This window comes from Meles meles, chromosome 13 (assembly GCF_922984935.1).
Source record: "Meles meles chromosome 13, mMelMel3.1 paternal haplotype, whole genome shotgun sequence".
Lineage (NCBI taxonomy): Eukaryota > Metazoa > Chordata > Mammalia > Carnivora > Mustelidae > Meles > Meles meles.
The window spans coordinates 3521893-3545109 of record NC_060078.1 but is presented as its reverse complement, the minus strand read 5'-3'; the positions used below and the strand labels follow the sequence as shown (position 1 = coordinate 3545109).

The window sequence follows — 23217 nt, the reverse complement described above, 5'->3', positions numbered from 1 at the left end:
TCAAATAAATAAAATATTAAAAAAAAAAAAAAGAAGATTTCTTATTTGTGAAACAGATGTTAAAAAAACAGGAAACCCTTCCATTCTGAGTGATTGGTCACTGATCTTGGACCCGTCCATGCATACTGCCTCTCCACACCTTCACACACACCTCTCTACAACATGCAATTCTTAATGTATTGACTGTGCACTGTTCTTAGAATTTTCCTGTGTAAACATCCCAGCTTAGCCGTGTCGTACGTTTTTGAGGATGAGCTGGTTACTTGTACTTAAGAATCTGCTGCATTCCCCAGAGCAGAAGTGAGCACACAGTAGGCCTCCAGATATCCTAGCAGGATTTTTATTTTTTATTAGAACAGGTTTCTCCTCTGGCTCCTATGGGTAATATGTGATATTTAGCACATCATTTAATAACTCTTACCTTATTCTTTTGAGCTCCACTTGAACAGGAATAGGTGTTTTCCTTTTATCAGAACTTCTGGAATATTCACAACCAGAGCCGGTAGCCCAGCTTCCTGGAGCAAAACAACAACAACAAAAAACTCCAAACCAAAAATAAAACCCATTTTTTTTTTTTAATTGCACCAGAAGTTAGCAGTTAGCACTTCTCTGTCTTCCTTTTTTTTTTTTTTTTTTTTTCTTTTTACTTTGTAAGACTACAGCCTAACAAATTTCTGTTGGGAGAGCTTGCCATTTTGAAAGGAAGGTGAAGCAATGCTTGTCCGCTTGGGATGATTTCCCTCTAAGAAGAAAACGGAATCTCCCGCGGACAAAGCACTAGGTAAGTATATGTTACATAAGCAAGTAAGCCTGTACGCGGCCAAAGGGCACAGCTGTTTCCCAAGCAAGCCTCGCACTGTTCGTTCCTATGTCTTTGCCCATTGAGTTGCTTCTTGCTGGTAGTGTTCCCTTCTCTCCTTCTTGTCTGGCAGGTTTGGTATCTTTGATGACCCCCCCCCCCCCACCCCCCCCCCCCCACCGGCTCAAGCTTTGCCTGCAGGCCCTGGGGTGCCTTGCTTTCCCTATGGCACCACTCATCAGTGGTCCCGAGCACCTGCTCCTTATTCTGAAATTCACAAACCCTGGTGTTCAGCCCTTTGGGTCCTTCTAGTCTATCAGAATGCCCTGAAGGTAGTATGAAATCAATACACAGTTGTTGCAATTTATGAATATTCATTTGGCTTAAAAGAAATACTTTTTAAAAGAGGGCTGATAGTAGAAAAGGGGAAGAGGAAATGAGGGCAGGAGTCGAAAACCTTATTAGCGTAGCCATTCGGGTTTATTACAGTGCATACATGTGGTTTGTAGGGAGAAACTTGGTGTAGTGGGTTAAGAAAATAAGACTCCTGTTTTGCTAAATTCAAAGGCAAATAGATACAAGTACTAGCCAAGGTCAGCCAACAGGCTCAGAATCTTGGAACAGTGCAGACAGCTGGTATGTCTTTGAACTCTGTGCCTTTTTACACCATTTGGAGAAAAAGAGGTAAGACTGATGTTGGAATTATTTCAGAATGAGCTGATGTGCTGATTCAGAATTGTAAAGATGATGAATCCCTTGAGTTTGTTTCTTTAGGAACCCTTTAGAGCAGGGTGAAATGCACAGGAGCAAACAGACTTGAGAGGCAGAAAGTGAACGAGGCAGGAGCAAGCCTGGACCTGAGGGAAGGGGACAATGACAAGATGAACACATGACCCTTCACTCTAGCTTTTGGGCAAATAGAGTGTCACACTTCATACTTGATATATTTCTCTAGAACTTCAGCAAAATTTATAGCTTTAACAGAAAAGGATTTTTTTTTTTTTCCTGGTAAGATATCCTAAGGCCAAAATACTGCACTGATATCTTAAGAGGGAGGTAATGTCAGTTTCTGCCCTTCCCCAAAAAGCATGAAACAAGAGCGCTGATGCGAACACTGGTGAGGAAGGACATAAGCATTAAATCTAATAGTATTTCTAGACTATGTTTTCGGGGAAGAAGATGCAAACTCATTCCTGAGCTTTGTACAGTGTGTGGCAACGTGGACACCCTGTGGGGCTGGCCCTGGGCCCCACTGCCACTGTCCAGCATTGGCCAGACATGGCAAAGTGGCTCAGTATATGTCTCCTGAAGCCGGGGACACGGTGACAAGGAACGGCTGCATGTGACCTGGGGCCCTGGGAAATCAGAAACTCCCGCGGGCTTTTGTAAACAGACAGCCGATTACTCTGCGCTGTCCCTTACAAGCACTTATTAAAATGCCACCAACTTTGGTAGTGGCCCAAGGTATTTCCGTTTTAGTTCATAAAACACAAGGAGAAAGATGGTAACGTGGGAGTGGAAGAGAATTATGACTGACATCATCGTGGGTCCGGGCAGACCTCCTTATAAGATCGCTCCATACTGGACATTAAGGAGCACACCTGGGTATAGACCTCAGGGCCAACCCACTGACAGGCAATCTGGGTCATCGGACTCCAATCACAGGAGAACCACAGTTCTGTTCCTCAAGGCCCTTCCAGAATAGTGGAAAGACAGTGAAACGAGCAAAGATGTGAAGCATAAGAAGTACTGTGATAATGTGTTATGAAGGGAAATACGTCCTTCCTGAGCTCCCGTAGGAAACGTCTGTCTGTCCATGCCTGCTCCTGTGGGATTTTGTTCATACCTCTAGTAGAACATCTGCGGTGCTCGAGGATCACCGCCTGTGAGATGGTGAGCTCCTAAGAGCAGGGCCCATGTCCTCTATGTTCTTAGATGCCCTGCTCTTAGCACCTTCTGGAACATCACAGCGGCTCCATATAGTGTTTGTTGAATGAATAAATGGCAGTCTTGTAAGTGCTGATAATGGGGCAACGGTTGGGAAGCCCAGCAAATTTGGAGAGCTCAGAAATTTTGTCATGTCATCGTAACACTCCCTGACCTGTTTTATTACACCCACTGCTATATATTATACCCCTATTTTACAAAGGGATGTAAGTGATTGTAGGAGGTGTACGCACTGTAGATAACAAAGAAATACAGCATGGGAGAAAGGGCCTCTAATTTTTCTCAGGGTTATATTCTAGGGAGTGCTTGTGATGGGGAAGTACAGACAGCTTTATCTCTCCAGGAAGAATTCTGCTTCTAGAAAGAGGAACTGAAAGCCCTGAATCCAGTCTCAGGAAACCGCGGGGCCAGCTCTAAGGCCACCGAAAAGCCAGCTCAGGAAAATGCTACGGTGGCGCTTGAGAGGTAAGTTAGAGATGACCTAAACCTGTCTCCCCCGCTTACAGGTTGTGACTCCCACTGTCCTGGTTAGGCAGCAACAATTCTACCGAACCTTAAAGAAAGCCTTCTCTTAAAAGACTTCCTTGAATTTTTCAGCAACCAATTCAAGTGCTGAACAATTTACATCAGTAGTTTCAGGTAATGCTTCCTCCTGGGGGATCAACGTTACCTAGGAAAGAGAAAAAAAATGGGTGTAGAAAGTTCATTTCCTCCTCCTCCAGATAAAGATCCAAAAGCATTCCTGCTCTAGGCTGAGGATTGCCTGGGGGCGGGGTCGGGGCTCGGGGCTGGGCCTGGGGAGCCTGGACTTCTTGCCTCTCCCAGCAACCCCACCGCCGCCCCCCGCCCCACCCTCCCCCGCCACCTGCCGCGAAGCTCCAAGTTTTCATCCCGGCAGCGTTCCTGCGCGGGCACCCACCTGACCTCATCTTAACGTTCTATTTATTCACATGTTTCTCCGTGCCACCTCCTACCCCAGCCCCGGGGGCAGGGCTCTCCGCCAGGGTCGTCCCGGGGCCGAACACAGCAGGGGCACCGTCTGGGCGGTCCTGGGACGCCCCCTTCCCAGGCCGGCACACAGTGGGGCACCGCGTGGGCGGACGGGGGCGACCTCCGGGGTCCGCACACAGCTGGGGAGCGGCCTGGGCGGTCCGGGGGCGCCCTCCCAGGCCGCACACCGCCGGATCCCGGCCCTCCTGCCGTCCCCTTCTGAGCACAGCGAGGCGGCCGACTGGGCTGGCGCCGGCCTCGGCGGCGATTCTGCCGCTTTTGGGGGGCAGGTGCCCGCGCAGCGCCCGCGGCTGGCTGTGTCCTCTCGGCCGGCGGCCCTCGGGCTCCGGCGGTGCGGGGATCCGGGCGCCGGGCGGCGCGTCTCTCCGTGCTGCGAAGGCTGGAGGGCCGGGCAGGGTCGCGACGGCGCGAGGGGGCGGCTCGGAGCCGGACTCGGGGTCTTAACTTATCGCAGCCAGAGGGGAAACGAGTCCGCGAAGGGCGGCGCCGGCCCTCCCGGGGCGCGGGTCCAGGTAGGCGGCACCTCCGTCGAGGTCGCCGGGCGCCGCGGCCCCGCGCCCCGCAGCCCGGGAAAAGCCGCCCGAAACCCTCCGGGACGCGCTGCTCTCGCACGCCGCGGGGCCTGGGAACCGCGCACCGGCTGAGCCCGGAGCCCCGCGGGGCGGCGGGACGGACGGCGCCCCTGCCCAATGGCGGGGCGGGGCCGAGGGGGCCTGCAGGCGGCGGCCAATGGGAGGCCGCGGAGCGGGCGGGGGGCGGTGCCGCCGGGCGGGCGGGCGGCGGCGTCGGGAGCCGGCGCGGCAGATCGGGAGCCCGGGAGGAGCCGGCGGAGCGGGAGGAGGACGACGGAGGAGGAGGAGCAGCGCCGCGCCCCCGCCCGCCCGCCCGCGCGAGCACAGGCCGACCGCTCCAGCCGCAGCCGGCGGGTCCGGGCTGCCTCCCGCCGGAGCCCGGCGCCTGCACAGTCCGGGCCGATGGGCAGCCCCGGGCAGCGGCGGGCGGCGAGGCGGCGGCCCCGGTAGGCGCCGCCGCGCGCTCGCGGGCTTAGCAGGTCCCGGCGGACTGCGTCTCCGAGGTGCGTGGCGGGCGGGCGGCCGGGGAGCCGGGGGGTCCGCTCGGGAGCCTGCGGGTGGTGTCCGGGCACGGCCTGGGCGAGGACGGTCCAGGGGTGAAGGGGCCGCCCCGGGGGGCGCCTCGGGGGCTGACGGCGGGGCCGGGGGCAGCGCGGGCGCGCGGGGCGGGGGTCCGGCGGGCAGAGGCGCCCGCGCTCCGGGGCCCGGGGTGGGAGAGGAGCCGCCGCCGCTCGTTCCCTCAAAGTTACCGATCGGCGGAAGGGTTATTGCCGTCTTGGTGACACGAGCACCCCGAGGACCTCCTCTGGGTGCGCAGCAACTGCTCCGTGACTAACCGAAGAGCGAGAGAAAGGCTGCCGGACGCGGTGCAGCGGCGCGCCGGGCGGGGCGACTTGCTGAACTTGCGGCGGGGTGCGGGGGACCCCCGGGGAGGGGTGCGCCCCAGCGCGCGCCCTCGCCGGCGCCCGGGTCCCTCTTTGTAAGACCCCGAGCCCGGGCGAGCGCCCTTCCAACTCGGCGCGACCTTCCTTCGGGGTCCCGAGGGCTCTGCGTCTCCCCGGGTTCCGTGCCGCGCTCCATCCTCCGCGCCGGGCCTCGCCGGGTCCCCCTGTGTTATTGAAGGTAGTTTGACCGCGTCCTGGGAGTATCCCCACGAGCACCTACAGATTAATTTTCAACCGTGCCGCAAACCCAGAGAATCAATTTCGGTTCATCATCTACAAGCGAGGAGCCGATGCTTCTGGGGAAGAGAAAACAACTTGGCATTACCCCTCTGGGACATATTTGTCATCATTAACCTGCTTCAGTTAAATTAATTCAGCCCAGGATGACTCCAGTGTGAGTATTGGAAAAATCAAGTGCATTGGTCACGGAAGTGCGGTCACCAAAACATGATTTTGTGTCAAAATAAAATTGTGTATGTTTTGGATTTTGTGTAGGTTAGAGTTGGTTGTCATAAGGATGGCCCTTTTTTTTTTAAACAAAGAATCTTGACGATTCTCATACGTTTCTCTCAGTAAGTTCAAAATAGTCACTAAGATTTTTCTTTTCTTTGCCTCTTTTGTCTGCAGTTTTCATTTCTAAATGTTAACACTAGATGGCTTTCTTATGACAGGCATTTAGAAAACTAGGCTTTTTGAGTTGCCTGTCTGCAATCCGGGCCGCAATTTTTCCAGTTTTGCAATTAGTAATGGGAGAAAAAAATCTCCAGAACTATTGCTTTCTTTGAAATATAGGACTTCCTCATAAAACAAATATCTAGATTTCAAGAAGTGTCATATTTTTTCTGGCATTCCTAGAAATGAATTTCAAGAGACAACTTGGTCACCATTATTAGTTCACAAATTTAAGGATGTCTGTTTCATGTTTTGATTTATTTGAGGAATACATTTGGGGAATGTATTTAGACAGCATTTTCACTTCCCATGTTTACTGCTTAATTTAGTAGTTCACTGCTTGATTCAGAGATGGATAAAACAATATTACACATGGGAAAGTGCAGTCTTTCTGGAGTTTTGGGTGCAGAGACAGCATGGATCCTTCCTAAGATTCCGGAGATGGAGGTAGTTGGAATCTGTATGCACGATTCATCCCAAGGATTGTGTTAGGGCGTCTTTACTTCTTTCTCTCTAGTTGGTACTTGGTTTTCCACCTCTAAGCACAACCCCTCGTATGAGAAGCACAGTAGCCTATAGTTGGCCCTTTTAGCAGAAGCACGTTCCCAGGTATACGTTTTTAGCCTTTTCTTTCTAAAGCAAGACCATGCCAGCCTGTCCAGATCTTGCCAAGGTAGGCAAAATTGTTCATGAGGTGGAGAGATATCTTGGACTTATTTTCTGGCTGTCCTTTATTGTGTGTCTTGCCCAGCTTAAAGTATGACATGTTGAATTTGTTTGTTCTAAATTAGAGTATATTCATAAATAGCTGAAGGAAAAAAAAAAAAAACCTCTAGCAAACATCTGGGAAGTAGGAAATGAAATCAGAAGCAGCTTTTATCAGTACCCACATGCTACCTATAGATGGGGTGAAATGAACTTGGGTGAGAAGCAGTGTAAGCGTTTGGTCTGGAAAATAAGAGCTAAATTGCAGGTATGGGAGTACACTGGGGTACAGGCTGCAGATTTTCCCCAGCTGATTTAAGTGTATATTTGTCATCAGATGCTTATGTGTTTAAGTCTTAGCCTTTCTTAAAGAACTTTAATTATGGAATGTGATAGGGGAATTATCAGAGCACCACGATTTGGCTTTTATGATGTTTACTGTAGTTAAAGCTGTGTGCTGGGGGTTTGTAAATTGTTTTCCCTCATCCCCTTGGGAATGGAATGGTATTTTAAAGGCTTTCTTGATACCTGAGCTTAGTAAACACCTGTCTGCCTGGGGATCTTTTCACCTGAGGCAGAAGGAGTAATGGGTTATTCATTTTGATAATCTATCTATTGAAAGGGAGGAAATATTAGTGAGCTCCTTGAAAGGGCAACTGTTGGGTAATTGGAACTGGTCTGAAAGTGTTTATGTTTGGTCCTCAAAGCTAATTTAAAAGGGGTTGTGTTTACTGCATGCTTTGCAAAGAACTATGTGTTTAAATGAATACTGCCCCTATCCAAATCCCAGCCATAATTGGTAAATGCAAGGTGTTTTGGTGGTTGGTTTTTGTTGTTGTTGTTGTTTTTGTTTTTTTTTTGAGCTCAAGGAATACATTGAGTCTTTGCATTTATGATCTCCTTGTCCTGGCGGTTTAGGGTTACAGTCCTTTCAGAGACATGCTGAATTTGAAGAAAATTTAGACTGCTGTTGTTACTGAAAAGCAGAGCCGTTTTTGCCTGTTTTGAACTTGAATGAAATATGACGTACAGTTCTAAAGAATACAAGGAACCGTGTTCCAGATTTTTCTCCCCCTATGAATGTGCCTCATTCCCTTGCAGAGTGATAGAATGGGGAGAGCGTTAGGCGGGAGGGACAGGAACAGCTAGTTTCCTGCCTTTAAGGCCTGGCACAGGAGAGTCTGGATGAAGAATTTCCATGATCCCTTTCAGCACCAACATGTTAGATTTCTTTCACATTTGAAATAAAGGTATTAGAGTGATGGACATGACTGATGGTGATAGTTGACATTTTTTCATGATTTTCTCTTTTCTTCATTGCCTTCTCGTGTGTTTACATGTGGGCATTGGTTTGATGAACTTGGTTTACCTCGGCATCAGTGATTCAGAAATTGCTTTTCTGTTCCAATCGTGTTTAGCTGTGACCCCTTCAAAGGAGAGAGAACAATACAACGGGACTTTCAATGGTTCCTAACTTCAGAGCTAATTATTTTGGTCCTTCCTGGACTTGATTCATGAACTTTGGTTCCCAGGAGTGGGAACTGAAGTGAGCCAGAGCTGACCCACGGTAGAGGTTCTCTGTCTTGAGAAATTTCATATGTAGTGTAACCCAATGCCATGATGCTTTCTCTCCCCCGTGTATGGCCAAGTTGGGTGATGAGAAAGAAGGAAAGAGGCAATAAGTTGAGTCTAGTTGTTGTAGCATCTCCGTACTAGAAAGGTCCTTAAGGCCACGCCTTCCTTGCTGTGTGGTTGCTGTCGTTTTTGTTTTCATCCATTTGTAAAATGAAAGAAACAGAAACGAAAGCAGATCTTAGGGACCGTCACATTTGTCAGTAGGTGATGCTGCCACACAAACGTTGAAAATTAAGGACAACAGTTACTCTCTGTGTTCAGTGCATTTCATCAAGATGCACTGAAACATGTAGACCACCGGAAGCTGTTTGTTACCTGTGGCACTGAAATCTCCTTCTACCTGTTGATTTGCTTTCTAACCCCCTCGGTGGCCTGTAGAACAGATCTTTCTAGACATGCACTGCAGTGACTCACGGAGCAACACCTGTGGAAGCTGGACGCAGGACTGAAGTCTTCCCACTCCGCTCGACCTGTGCAGAGTAGGAATGCCCTTCCTTGCGCTTTGCATGTCCTGTCTGCAGTGGTGGAGTCCAAGCGCACATTCACTTTTTTGGTGGCCACACCCCTCAGACTCTGTGAGTTTCCTGTTCTCTAAAACCCCTGAGTCCTTAACCACACGCTGCCATTAGCCACATCTTGCTTTTCTGGACAAGTGTCATTGCAAGACCTAACAAGCCTCGTGTTTTGTTTTGCTTTGTTTTAGCTGGTTCTACCCCCTGGTGCTTCTTGGAATTTGACTGTTATTTCGCACCTTTGCTCTCGGAAAGAAATGTCATCTGCAGTGTCTCTGGAAGCTTCCAGGTTTACTGGAGTCACTCTTGGTTCTAGTTAGGTGACTCACGCACCTGATTTCTTACCAACTGGTGGGTGTCTCTGCCTTTTCCACGCAGGTGTCCTGGGAGAGCATGTCAAACTTCCTTTGCTGCTTCTACTGCCCAAGTTACCCTAAGACAGAAATGAGTTCCGCTTTAGTGTGTCCCTAGTAATTGGAACCGCCTCTGCATGGTTGGTGATTACGAAATATTCATTTAATGAGTGACTGACTGAATGACTTAGAAAATAGGGCCCCATGTGACCTCTGACCCCCGGACGTCTTAGGCACTAAAAAGACTGTGGGAAAGAGCAGAATGTGTTGGGCTTTCCGCACTTATTTTGTTGCTGGGTGTTATTTTATTTTGCACAGCTTTCAGGTAGCAGAGAAGAGAACCATGATCTTTTCCCATTCCCCGTGTTTTATCAATTAGCAGATACTCTTCCCTTCGTACTTCCCGAATATATTTAGTCCTGAGGGGCTCTTTGAGCTCTGCTCATTGGATTACTCCATATTTTTCACTTTTGCATATTTGCTAAATCTGGAAGAAGCTCCCGGTTAGTGGAGCTGTTGAGGCAATCAGAGTCGTCCAAAGTAGGCTGTTTAGTTGTGCGTTCAGTTACTCAGAAGTAAAAAAAAAAAATCTAGGTAGAGAGCCAATGTTAAAAATTGTTACTGTGGAAAGTCAGAACTCTTGGATAAATAAAAGAAAAAAATTATGTATGCCGAGATGAACTGTTTGTGTAGACTTAAAAAAGCATTTCTGATGGCAGAGCTTAGGGCGTGTAGCCTGGGTAGTGAGCCTGGTGATTGCTTTCCTTGTCTTCTCTGGCGCTTGGCGACACATTTGGCTCCTGGTTGAACAGTGCGTATTTGCGCGGCTCAGGGATCGCTCTGGGATATAGTCTCCTTTGTACTGAAGTTTCTAATAAGTAATTTTTTAGGAATTACAGCTTTCATTTTTCATAAAGGACAAAAGCTGTTGTTGAGTGTTGAATACCTCAGTCCAAAGCAGCGATTTCTTTGTGATAGGTTTTCTAAATTCTTTTTTCAATGTGCATACCCCTTGTGTACAAAATCACTTTTTTTAAAAAAGATTTTATTTATTTATTTGACAGGCAGAGCTCACAAGTAGGCAGAGAGCCAGGCAGAGAGAGAGGAGGAAGCAGGCTCCCCGCTGAGCAGAGAGCCCGATGCAGGGCGCAATCCCAGGACCCTGAGATCATGACCTGAGCCGAAGGCAGAGGCTTAACCCACTGAGCCACCCAGGCGCCCCCAAAATCACTTTTCTACATAGATGTCTATACGTGCGTGCATCTGCGTATATACAGGTTTGTGTATGTGTGTTTGTGTGTACGTATGTATACACAAGTACGCGTGTACATGGACTGTGCTAAGATACAGATGTTAAAAAACATAAAAATCCACATTTTAAGACGGGTGGTATTAAAATAAATAGAAGTGAAGTATTTCCTTTTGCATTTCAAGGGCTCTTCTGTTACCCTTCGAAATGTGGGGCCCCCGTCTGGAGACCCTTACTCTCCGCCCTCGTGGATTAGAGTTCATGACCCCTTGGAAGTAGTTTCTCTGGGGCTTGTCAGCATTTAGCGAGGGAAGTATAAGACACACGCTGTCCTGGGCACCCTGTCCTGGGCACCTGCGTGGCTCAGTCGGTTGAGTGTCTGCCTTCGGCTCAGGTTGTGATCCCAGGTCCTGCGATCCAGTCCCACATTGGGCTCCCTGCTCAGCGGGGGGCCTGCTTCTCCCTCTGCCTCTGCTGCTCCCCCTGCCTGTGCTCTCTCTCTCTCACAAATAAATAAATAAAAATCTTAAAAAATATATTGTTTAAAAGACAGACCTGATCCTTACGGGGCCCCCTGTTTACTATATTTCTATATTTGTTCTTTTTCTGAAGACTTTTTTTTTTTTTTTAATTTTGGGCTCTTCTAGAATTGCTTATGGTTTACTTAGAAGTCTCATTGTGGGGGAGGGGGATGGGATAATGTATTGGGGGATACTGTTCTCCTTGGACCCCTTCTGTCTGAACTCAGCTGTTGAAGAAGCATCCTACTATGGCGCAAAGCCACACCAGCCCTCCGCTCAGGGCAGAGGGATGGCCCTACTCATTTGCTCATCTGGAAGCTTCCGAACAGTAAGAACGATTTTTTTTTAAGTGGTCTCCACACCCAGCATGGAGCCCTACACGGGTCTTGAACTCACAGCCCTGAGATCGAGACCTGAGCTGAGATCAAGAGTCGGTTGCTTAACCCAGCTGAGCCGCCCAGGCACCCCTGCAGCGTAAGAACATATTTAAAAGTACAGATTACCAGTACAGTTCTGCTTCTGTGTGTCATTGGCTAGAACTGGGGCACACCAGCCCCTCCTACAGGGGAGTTAGGGAGACGAGCCACCCAGCCTCTCCAGAACCCCTGGCTGCCTTCTGAACTGGCACCTCTCACCTCACCCTCCCTCCTTGGTACTTTCTGCTCCCCTGTACTCTGCTTGACTTTAATCTGTAGCACTTAGGATTGCCTGACATTTTATTGCATGTGTGGGGGGGGGAGCTCCACACCCAATGTGGGGCTTGAACCCACGACCCTGAAATCAAGAGTCACATGGTCTACCGACTGAGCCAGCCAGGTGCCCCCAATGTTGTATCTTCGTTGTTCTGTGTTTATCTTCTGTCTCACCTCAGTAGGACATAGGAGCCACACGGGAGGGCCATTTCTGGTTCACTCCTATCTTTCCTGTACTTCCAGGAATTTTGCCACATAACAGGCTCTTAGCAAACAAATATTTGTTAAAGGAATGATGGAGCGCCATGGGTTTCAACATGAACTAAGTGTCTCTCTTGGCTCTTGTTGAGCGAAGAAGTGTTGCCACAAAAGTTCTGATTATTTCTTCTATAAATGGCCTACTTAAACAACCTTTTATACTTCATTTTAAATCTTTTTTAAGGCATTTGAGATGACCCGTGATTGGACTTTGATACCAAACTAGTGAAAGTGGAGAAGTAGTTTTTTTTTTTTTTAAAGATTTTATTCATTTATTTAACAGAGAGAGAGATCACAAGTAGGCAGAGAGGCAGGCAGAGAGAGAGAGAGAGGGAGAAGCAGGCTCCCTGCCAAGCAGAGAGCCCGATGTGGGACTCGATCCTAGGACCCTGAGATCATGACCTGAGCCGAAGGCAGGGGCTTAACCTACTGAGCCACCCAGGTGCCCCAAGAAGTAGTTCTTGAAGGGAGTGAGAGTGGAGGTCCGTCTCTTCCATGAGGACCTTGGTTGCCCTGCTCAGAGGGCATGTTCCGGGATCTGGGGCACCCTAGGGATGGCCTTCTTTTCACGAGAGAGTGTGGTCTGTACCTTTCCCAGGTTTCAGAGTCTCAAGTGCACAGCACTGTTCAAATCCAATGAGGTTGCAGTTCACTTAACCCTGGTTTGGGCACATTAAGAAAGGTGACTGGAAAGACATGATTTCCGAATTGCGTGTGGTCACCTGTGGCCTTTCTCCTGTCAGTCCATTAGCTACGATCATCTCTAGAGGATACAGTGATTCTGGAACCTCATCAGCAGGTGACTGTGTACCTCATGTTGACTTAGCACTTCTGAGGATTGCAAAGTCCCTGAGAGTTACTTAGGCCTCAGATTAGTAGGTGTTCAGGAAACATGCAAGTCTCTCATTTTGAATATCCTACTACAGTATTAATTCCGACATTTGGGGATTCAGAGCGCTGTCATTTTAGCTCCTGTTTGTGTCAATCTGTGTTACAATGCGCCGTGAGGAAATTGGAGGCATGACTGAGCAGCTCAGCAGAAATAGTAAAACTACCTCATTGACCAGTCGGTTTTGCTTACTTCAGAGCTGTTAGAAGTCATTTGTTGGGAACGATGCATCTATTTTCATGTGATCGTAAGAGTGAGTGATGGAGACCAACGTTTTTGACTTAGGAATGGAATAAAGAACTGGGGAGGGGTATACTTCAAAAGAAATGTAAAAACAACGATTGTTCTAGAACTTTCATTGGTGTTTTCTCACATACTTACCAAGAACCTTGTAAATCGATGGGATGACCCCACCCCCTTTCGCGGACACAAAAATGAAGGCTTAGGGAGAGAACACATGCTCTTCCAAGTCTTCTTAGTTTTCGACTTTAAACCCGGTCTCTTTGCTCCAAGGACAGCTCCCTTTCCTCTCTTCCCAGCCGCCTGGTGAGGTGTGTTTGGTTCCCACAGATCTCAGAAGGCGTGAATGCAGGGAGGGAGGAAGTAAGGAAGGTGTGTGCTCAGAGAATGGCGGGATCCAACCAGCTGCCCCTGAAAAGGGACGAAGGGGTTGCCCAGGGTTGGGCTGAGGAGTCTGACCTGTTCCTTCAGCCAGAGGATCGTCTGTTATTAATTAGAAATGTTGTAATTTGTGATGGGGTAGCCCATTGAGTCCGGTTATCCGTCCTTTGTTGGGCAGCGAGTGGAACATGTCTTGAGCTCCTGCGTCTTTGCCAAGATTAAAAGAAGTATAAGAGGAAAACAGTTTTTGTTTTGCATTTATACTTTGCCAGATTTGCATAATCTCTGTTTGAGTCAGTTGAATGTGAAGCCCTAAATAAATTTCAGGCATTTAAATATTTAAAAGGATCCATCCACAGCCCTTTACTCACCACAGCCCTTTACGAGAGCTTTGCCACAAAGAGCAGAACCCCCTTGCAGATGTAGCCCATACAGACTTTGTTCACCTTGTCATTGAATTCTGAAACAGTAATAGCAAAGCTAGAATGGGAACATCCGCTGAAATGCTCGGCTGGCTCTCTTCCAAAATATTGTTTCCCTGCTAGAGAAAGCAGGACGGTCTGTTGAAAGCTGGCAGTTAGCCAGGCTGAGGGGCTCTGACGCAATCACCGCAGTCCCTACTCTGCTAATTTTAGGGCAGTTAAATCTGGGTAATGTCTGATGACTGCTGTCGCCGCATGTCTGGTGGCGTGGAGCTTTCCAAACCCATCCTCCGAGCCTGGCATCACTGTCCGCGCTCGGCTCCCTCCGAAGTGAGCCGGGGAGCAGGGGCGATGTTGGGCTGGCACAGGAGATGAGGAGTGCTGGGGAGCCGGGCCCTCGCGGGGCTGCAGGAGACACCGCCTCAAATCTCACTATTTGCTTTGTCACCCCGTCAACAAATCCGTCTCCGAGTACACTTGGCCGTGGGAGGTGTTGGGGATGGAGGCAAGTGTAAATAGAGGCTCCCGCCTTCCCGGGGCAGCCCGATGACAACATTCTCATGTTTTCCTTGCTCTGCCTGCAAGCGCTGGCTGGTTTCGTGCCGGGCTGCTGCTTCCTGCCTTCTCCTTTTCGGGAAAAGGGAAAACTGAGCAGGAAGATGGTAATTTTTGGAAAGCCATTCAGAGCCCTGTATAGAGGATCCCCCGAGTAGAATTTTCTGGCTCTTGCAGGAGAAGGAGGTGGGGGCGAGGAGGGCTTTCGTGGCCATATCCACCCCACTGAGCTCCCTGGACAGTGAGGGGAATCCCATCAGAAAATAAGGACATGAGCCACACAACCTCCAGGTCTGTTTAAACACTGGCCTCCTGTGGCTTCCCAGTGGGGTGTGAGACCTGCGAGGCCAGGGGCCTGTGACTTCATCCCCCCCCCCCCCCCTTACCTGCATCCCAGGTGAGCAGCCGGCACAGCCAGCAAAGTCACTGACTCACTGCCTTTCTGGCCTCAGAGGGGCCCTTGCACTTGTCCTCGCATCAGACTTCCTCCTGTGACTGATTCAGACACTGAAGAGACTGCTTGAACAGCAAGGCCCCACATGGAAGGCAGCCCTTATAGGACGGTGAGCTGCTCACCCCTTCCCCTGTCAGCGTTCTGGCCATGTGTCGGCGGGTGAGGACCGTGCCCGTGGAGGACACCCTGGGATGGACGGACGGACGCTGCAGCTTCTTTCAGCCCAGGGCTCCCCAGGCTGCTGAGAGCGTGGGGGGTTTTGCTTAGTCAGGAGAACGCTCGAGAAGACAGGACCCGAGCTACGCTTTGGAACACGGTTAGGATTTGAATTTTCCATGTGGGGCCCTTGTGTGCAATGACACTCGAGGCTCTGCAGGGACCAGCAAATGCAAATAAAACCGTCACTTAGTGGTTCATGGGACCCTGGTGTTGTCCACAACCCACTCTGCCTGAGATGAAATCCACCTCCTTGCCTGGTTTAGGTTTTGCAACTCCCAAAGTGGATTTTTATGATGAGAGCAACATCAAGGAGAAGTGACGGACGGTATTCTTGACGTGGTGGTTGACTTGTCTGTCATGGAGATAGTCAGTCTGATGTGCCCCCCGTGGGAATTTGTTAAAGGTTATGGAGTGTCATAAACCTGAAGGAAAAATATAAAGTAAATGATATGCTTTTTAAAAAAATATTGACATATAATAGATAACATTGTATTAGTTTCAGGTATACAACGTAAAAACTGACATTTCTGTGCATTGTGGAATGATCACCACAATAAGTCCAGTTACAAAGTAGATTTACTGTCTTTGCAACTTTCAAATATGCTATACAGTGTTATTTACCGTAACACTGTACATTACATCCCCAGGACTTATTTAGTTTTTAACTGGAAGTCTGTGCCATTTTGACCATGGTGTTTTGGTATAAAATTACTGACTCTGTTTCAATTGTTTGTCCAAAAAATATACACATAGCATTACAGTTGCGATTCAAGGTCACGTGTTTTAAGACTTTAGGAATTTATAACTGTTGGTAATTGATTTACCAAAGTGATCTATTTGAAAAGTATTCTGAGTAATCAAAATGTTCAACCAAGACAGCAGGCTTGGGAAGCATGGGTGTGGACAGTGAGCCCGTACCCTGGGGAGCACTCGTCCCCCACTGGGGTCTCTCCCGGGTGTATGTTCAGTTTCTGTCCATGCTCTGTTGCATGAGCTCACCTTCCCTTTTAAGTGCCAGGAAGATGTAGTAAGTGCTAGGTAAGACGTGCCTTCTCCCTTTAACTCTAAAACAAGAGATCTCAACGTAATTACCGTGTACTTGCTCTCAGGTTGTTATCATTGGCAAACATGCAGATAAGTTGTAAGGATTATGTAGTATACCGGACATCATATACCCACCACCTAGGTTGTAGAAAGTGTTAACATTTTTCTCTATTTGTTGTATGCATATCTGTCCATCAGTCTGCTTTTCGGTGTGTATTTTAGAACAAGACTTCTGCTGAACACATCGGTGTACATATCATAAATAAGTTTAAAACTTGATTTCTTTTTTGAGTTAAAATTTATAAAATGAAATGCATACATTTTAAGTGTATCACTATGGGTGTGGTATAAACACATATACCCCTTTAATTCATTCCTCTGTTAGGATCTACCTACCACCCCAGAAGATTTTTTCCTGCCCCTTCTCCATCAGCTTATCTCCCCCTCCCTGCCGACCCCCATCCCTGGCAACACTGTTGTATTTGTTTTTCTTTGCCATAGATAAGTTTTGCCTGTGTTCAAACCTCACATAAATGGAATCGTGCAGTATATACTCTGTTGTGTTTCTCTCAGTGTATTGTTTTCCTACTTTGTCATATGCTTTTAAATATATTACAATGGTCGGCTGGCCTTAGCTTCGCCTCGGTCATGGGTCCTTTTGAAAGGTCATATTGTCAAGTGATTTTAGGAGCAATCTCTTTAGGGCATTTGTATATTTTTCTTAAGTCCCATCCTCCCCGTTGTGAACAGGGGTGTGATTTTTACACTTAATTTGGCCATTTTCTATCTGGGTCTCTTCTCGCATCCCACCCGTATGTTCGGGAAATCAGTCCGCAGACACTTGCCGCAGGGTGGGCTCAGACTGGTGGGAAGCTTTCAGCTGAGCCCTCTTGCTTCTGAAGAGTAGATCAACGCATGGACCATTTACTTGTGTGTGCTACTTGGAAGATTTTAGGTAAAAGAAAATCCATATATTTATTCTTGCAAAATCTGCTCTTACCTTTGTGATTAACTTCTAAGAGAGGTTTGACATAAACAGGATTTTGTAAGGCGTCTCCAAGGGATAATTTCTAGTTCAAATGCAATAAATTATTAAAGCTAGAATTTCCCGAGTTCAGATTTATGACACAACATGGTGGAGACTTACCAATGAATCCTAAAAAAATTAGGAGATTTTTTAATCACCTGTGGTGAGGAGATACTGGCTAGTAAAATAAAATACTAGCTGACTTAGGAAAGTACACGCTAGATCTAACTGACTCTGCCCTTGGCTTTGCCCACTGTTACTGAAGCTCTGAGTTGCTGAACCTCTAGCTGGACACAGACTATAAGTTTTCATCAGCAGTTCTGGCTTACTGTTTTTTTGTTTTTGTTTTTGTTTTGTTGTTTTGTGCTTATTTTGAAAAGTATGGGCTGTTTGGATTAGGGAGTTCTACCTGCTGTAGAAGAGACTCCATAACGCGGGTGTAGACAAGAGATAAGCCATCTTCTTTCCCCCACCTGCATAGATGGGCTGTACAACTCCACTGACACTCCTGGGCCCAGGTTGCTTCCATCTTGTTTCTCCACCTCAGGGCCTTGGCTGCATGGCGGGTTGGGGGGTGGTGTGGGGTGTGTCTGTACTCAGGCTTGCCGAAAAGGGACAGACGACCTACAGGACTGCACCTAACTTCAGGGGGCACTTGGGAACAAAAGCGGGTTGTGACTGTGCTCCACTTCTATTCTAGGACCTTGGCTTTGGCCCTGCCCATAGTGCCCTGGGGGCTCAGACGTCTTGCTTCATTTGTTCCCTACTTACACGTGCTCTTTTGTGCCATTCTAGGGAGGGACTCGGGTTACAGCGGTGAGTAGGAAGACACGGGGGTTGCTCTTACAGCACTCGCATTCTGGAAATATAGTAGATCTTCTAATAATACTCCTCTCAGCAGATTTTTTATTCCCCTGATGGGAGGCAGTACTGCCTTGAAGTGCAGTTGAGTTCTGGGTGGAGGGAGGGAGGGTGAGATATCCTAATAATGGGATTGCAGCAGATTCTGCAACTCTGAAAGAAATGTTTCTGGGGACATGGATTAGAGGATGTAGTAAAGGACCTCCTCCCCTGTTTGAAATGCAGACTCATAATAGAGGGCTTAAGGGACACTTGATGAATGGAATAATGGAGATCATTTATTCTGGAGCCAGAGGGTTCCTTGGGAGCAGAAACCTTTTGAATGACTGCAGGGTGCTTCGGGCTGCCTGCCATTCAGGAAGAAGTTCTGCTGGCCTCCGTGGAGGCTGAGGGCCACGTCCCACTCAGAGAGGTGCTGTGATGAGGTCACGGAGCAGATTGTCAGGAAACTGTTGTGCGTGTGATTTCCTCTCCTACCTGGTGAGCTCATGTAATTATACTGCTTTGGCCCCCAAAGAACCTGGGCAGGCTATCTGCCAGCACCTTGAAAGGCTCTTGATGTGACAGTCTGATGGGTCCAAGTGGCTGCTTCCGAGACCATGTAGAGCAGATCGTGAGTCTGTCTGGGCTCAGGGGGCCAAGGTCAGTGCACCATGGGTGCCGAGCGTGCAGAGCTGGGGAGTGGCCGACGCGTCTGGGCTCTCTAGAGTTATCTGGCAATCTCCCACGCCTGGGCAGACGAATCTGGGGTTACCAAACAAAGTAAGCTCAGGACACCCAGAATGTGCTCTGAGCATGAGTCTGTTTCCCTCACAATGTTGGACAGAAAAGATTTCCTTCCGCTGCCCACTTTCTCCTTGTTGAGGGGACCGCATCCAGCTTGGGATCCGAGCTTTTTCCCTAGAGGCCGGGAGCGCCCATGGTCTTGAGTGAAGGTCTGCAAGAGCGGACACATCGTAAGTCGCATTCGTCATTTTTGCGCTGACAGATTAAAAGGGCGGGGGGCGGGGGGCGGGAATCTCTCAGTTGGCATAAATGACACGTAACATTTTTTTATGGATGGGAAGGCCGAATGATTTTTCTTTTTCACAGGAGCGTCCTGGCATTTTGGATAATTCATTTCCTCCCGATGGCTCTCTGCTCAGGATATGTTACAGATGGGTTATGCTGATTTTGCTAATTTTTGCCAATCACTTAAGCACGGAAGGAGTCAGGGAACCTCCCAAGCGATAAGAACACAGCTGCTAAGGATAACTTTGAGGGAAGAGGAGCATTTCTTGAGCCTTTCAGATGATTTGAGGGCAGGAGCCGCACTAAGCTGCTGCAGATGGTGTGTCTTCAACTTACACTGGCAGTTTGGAAGGTTTCTTTTCTTTTCTTTTTTTCCCTTTTTGTTCCTAGTGAACAAAAGAGCAGCATGGAGCTTGATCAGCTGAATCAAGTGTGTATAAATTCTAAGGCCGGTGTCTCTATCTTAGCTGAAGTATCAGTCGTACATGGAAGGGAGGGAAGCGGGGCCCGGTGATTTATTGGCTCTGATGAAATCCCATATTAAGCAGCCTCTAGAATGTGTGTGCTTTGACTTTCCCTCAGTGGGTAAACATTTACACTGGCCTTTGCCCTTATAAATTCACTGTTCCATCCACCAACCCAAACCAGAAGAACATTGCTGCCCTCGCTGTTACGGGAAGTATTCCGCAGCCCTGGTAGGCAGCATGAGCCTGCCTTTCACCTGTGAAGTTCGTTTGTTTAGTTGGAAGGAAAAAGGGAACTTTCCAGAGGAGACTTCCCAGGGCTCATGTCTTCATGGGGACGGGGGAGGAGACGCCAAAGAAATTGCAAATATTCTAATAATCTTCCTCTACGTAGTTTTCACGCAGCACCCTCCCACTGTTCTCTGTTATCGTTGGACCCAGAACAGAGATCTGCGGGCCCTGGCCGCTTCTTCCTCTAGGTGATTCTCAGACTGTGTTTCAGAACTGTCTTGGCCTTCCTGTGGCTCAGATGCTGGGCGTGTTCTGGGGGTTAGAAAAAGCGCGTAGCTCCTGCGGGATCGTATTCTGTGCTCCCTAAACCGAGACCCACTATTTTGACCTACATCAGGACATTTTACGTTGTTGGGTTTTTTTTTTTTTTTTTTTTTTTTTTTTTTTGCCACTCTATCTTTTTTGTTCTTGGATTGCAGAACTTAACTGGAGATTTCTGGAAGTCTGAGCCTCCTGATCTGGTCTTTAGAAGAGGGTCTCTTTTCTGCTCCAGTTTACTGTTGTTGTCCTTTTAGTTGCTGAGGCACCAGAATGCGTTCTGGACCGTCACCAAGTGGAATCACAGTCTTAGCGGGCCCTGAGATGCAGTTTGCTTTCGGTGTGTCCCTAATGCCTGTGAGCTCCTGCCTGGGACCCAAGGCCAGGTCCTCCCGAGAGCTCAGCCCTCCCTGTTCACAAGGGCTGAATCCTTGTTGCACTCTTCTGAACGTTTCAACTCCCAAGTAATTTCCAGCTCCTCCTTTCACACCTGGGGATACACGTCTTGACTCCATAATGAAGGTGAGAGATTGCTCGAAAACATCTATAACCTTGCTTCGGACTTCTTGTGTGGGGCTTCTTCAGCCTTTACCACTAGGATACCTTCTTTTTTTCTTCTTTCTTTTTTAACATAATATTAAAAGTCTCTTAGGCATAGTAACACGGTCAGTAATACCTTTGGAGTACTGGCCTGGGGAAGTGCACTTACAGGATGGCATTCTGCTTAGCAGCTCCTTCTGGCTGAAGAGCCCAAGGTCCTGGAGCATTCATGGGCCTCTGTGCTTTGGGCCTATTGTTAGACCATATAGATTTTTTTTTTTAAATTTTTTAACTTGTAGAAATGTGGGTTTAAAATTACTGTCCGGACAGAGGGGATCCCCCCACCCACCCATTCCCTGCCTTGTTGTATTGCCTTATTCTGTTTCACTTTATGTATTCACTTTATTCTGCTTTTATTAGGCCCCTCCCCCGGCATTCTGATGAATTCAGAATGCATGAATTCAGAGATGGTGCGTCCTCTCTGCCCTGAGCAGGACCGATCTCTGAGCTAGTCCAGCCGCCCGGTGTTGGGTGTAGGTGCCGGTGTCCATGGTGACCCGTGTGGTGTGTGCAGTTTCGTTCGTTTGTTTCGACTTGGGGACAGGTAGCAGCGAGCTTACGAAGATTGTACTGTCTATCAAAATCTCTTAGTATAAGTTCTTAAATATTTCATTAAACAGAAACTACACTAATAGCCAAGGATGTGACCTCCCTGACAATTTGATCACCCTGAGTCTGCTCTGTCCGACATGGGTGCTGCCAGAGCTAAAGATACATATACACAGTGGAAGAGCCTCAGCTTTCGTTACGACCCTTCTCACGGAAAATGACATTCCTGTACATGCAATCGCAATGAAACATAGGAAGGAAGAAAAGCATTTAAAGAATCGTGCCATTTGCCCACTGGAATTATGACGACGGGACACGAATGAGTCACAGTTACATGCATGACTTTGTTCTACGATTGTAACCGAGTGACATTTATGAGTAAAAGAGCAGTTCCTCATACTAAATGCTCATAATACATTTTCAACAAATACCATGGGTATCAGTACAGTTGACCACTGAATAATGTGGGGGCTAGGGGTGCTGACCCCCTTCTTGGTCGAAAATCTGCATGTAACTTTCGACTCCCTCAAAACTGAACTGCTGGGGCGCCTGGGTGGCTCAGTTGGTTAAGCGACTGCCTTCGGCTCAGGTCATGATCCCGGAGTCCTGGGATTGAGTCCCACATCAGGCTCCCTGCTCTGCAGAGAGTCTGCTTCTCCCTCTGGCCCTCCCCCCTCTCATGCTGTCTCTCTCTCTCTAAAATAATAAATAAATAAAATCTTTAAAAAAAAAACAAAAACTGAACTGCTAATAGCCCAGAAGCCTTACTAATACCAACGATCACTGACTTTGTATGTTATGTGTGTTAAATACTATATTCTTATAGTAAAGTGAGCTAGAGAAAAGAAAAGGAAATCAAGAAAATCATAAGGAAGAGAAGGCATATTTACAGTACTGTACTGTGTCAAAAAATAAGTGGGCGCAGGCCGTTCAAACTCGTGCCTTTCAAGGGTCAACTATTTTTAGAGGTTGTAATGTGGTAAGTGAGCTTGCTTGCTTCTTGCTTATTAATTAATCAGGGTCAGATTGATGACATGCTATTTCCGGGAGATAATAGGTACTAAATAGGTTCTGTGTTCTGTTTTAACAACGCTCATTGGAGGGAGACCCTCTGCCACGAGGCACTTGGATGGACCTGGAAGAGATTTTAAAGCACTTTTAGCAAGTTCAGTTTATGTAGCATTTTAAGCTTTTATCTAAAAATAAACAGGTGATGTATTTCAAAATCGATCTTTGATCTGTCGTTGGTGGCCAGGTCCAAAAATTGCTTCTGTCAAGTAATAGACCATTTGTGTTTTAAAGAACAAAAGGGATTTTGTGTACTTTTGTGTTATATTTGACAACAGACCGTGTGGTGTCCCGTTGTAATACCTTCCTAATGACCACGACCAGTCATGTGACTTATTGTACCCATTCAGCAGCTTCCAAACGGGTTTCCAGGTTCTTTGATGTGGGTGGCTATCCTGAGTTAGCTTTCAGAGAAGCCAGGTTAAAATTGTGGAATACAAACCATTGGAAAAGAGTTCCCTTTTTTTTTTTTTTTTTAAACAGCTGCCTCTCCTTCAAAGTGTGTGGGGGGGTGTGGATTAGTGTTAGATAATGTGTTTGATGTCCTGAAGACTGACGCATAGTAAGGAGGTAGCTAGATAAGGAAGTTCTTACAAGATTTATTTTTGTGCTGGGAATTTAAGTCAGTGCAATAGAATGTTATAGTCCCTCGGGCCAGGTTGGCCTGCCTAGAACAGGAGAGTATTATTTCTGGCCCCCAGGTCTCTCTACTTGTAGTGCTGGTCAGCTCTCCCCTGTACACAGACCACCTCGTGTGTGTAGAATTGCATGGTGTACTGCGTATGTGGGGGTACTGCATATCGAGGAAAAACTGTGCTAATTTGAGTGGCCCGATAATCCCAAAATACAAATATGTACATTCATATATACATATATATATACACACACACACATATAGATATATATATGTATAATTTTTTTTATTAAGAGGAGGACCATATAAATGGCTAAGGGATAGGTGAAGGGATGATATTGAAAACTAGACACGGTCCTGTGGATTCCAGCCCATGTTTC

General features: G+C 47.7%; 1 protein-coding gene across 8 annotated transcripts in view; it reads left to right on the top strand.

Annotated features, from left to right (window-relative positions):
- Positions 1–3151: 3151 nt before the first annotated feature.
- SIPA1L2 (signal induced proliferation associated 1 like 2) overlaps positions 3152–23217 on the top strand; it is a 219112-nt gene continuing 199046 nt past the window's right edge. For 7 of the 8 annotated variants that reach the window (XM_046027137.1, XM_046027134.1, XM_046027136.1 and 4 more), the window contains exon 1: positions 4596–4832. The gene's annotated coding sequence lies outside the window, so the exon portion shown is untranslated. Of the gene's footprint in view, positions 3212–4595; positions 4833–23217 lie in introns of those variants that run through there. The other variant, XM_046027135.1, reaches the window with a different exon arrangement.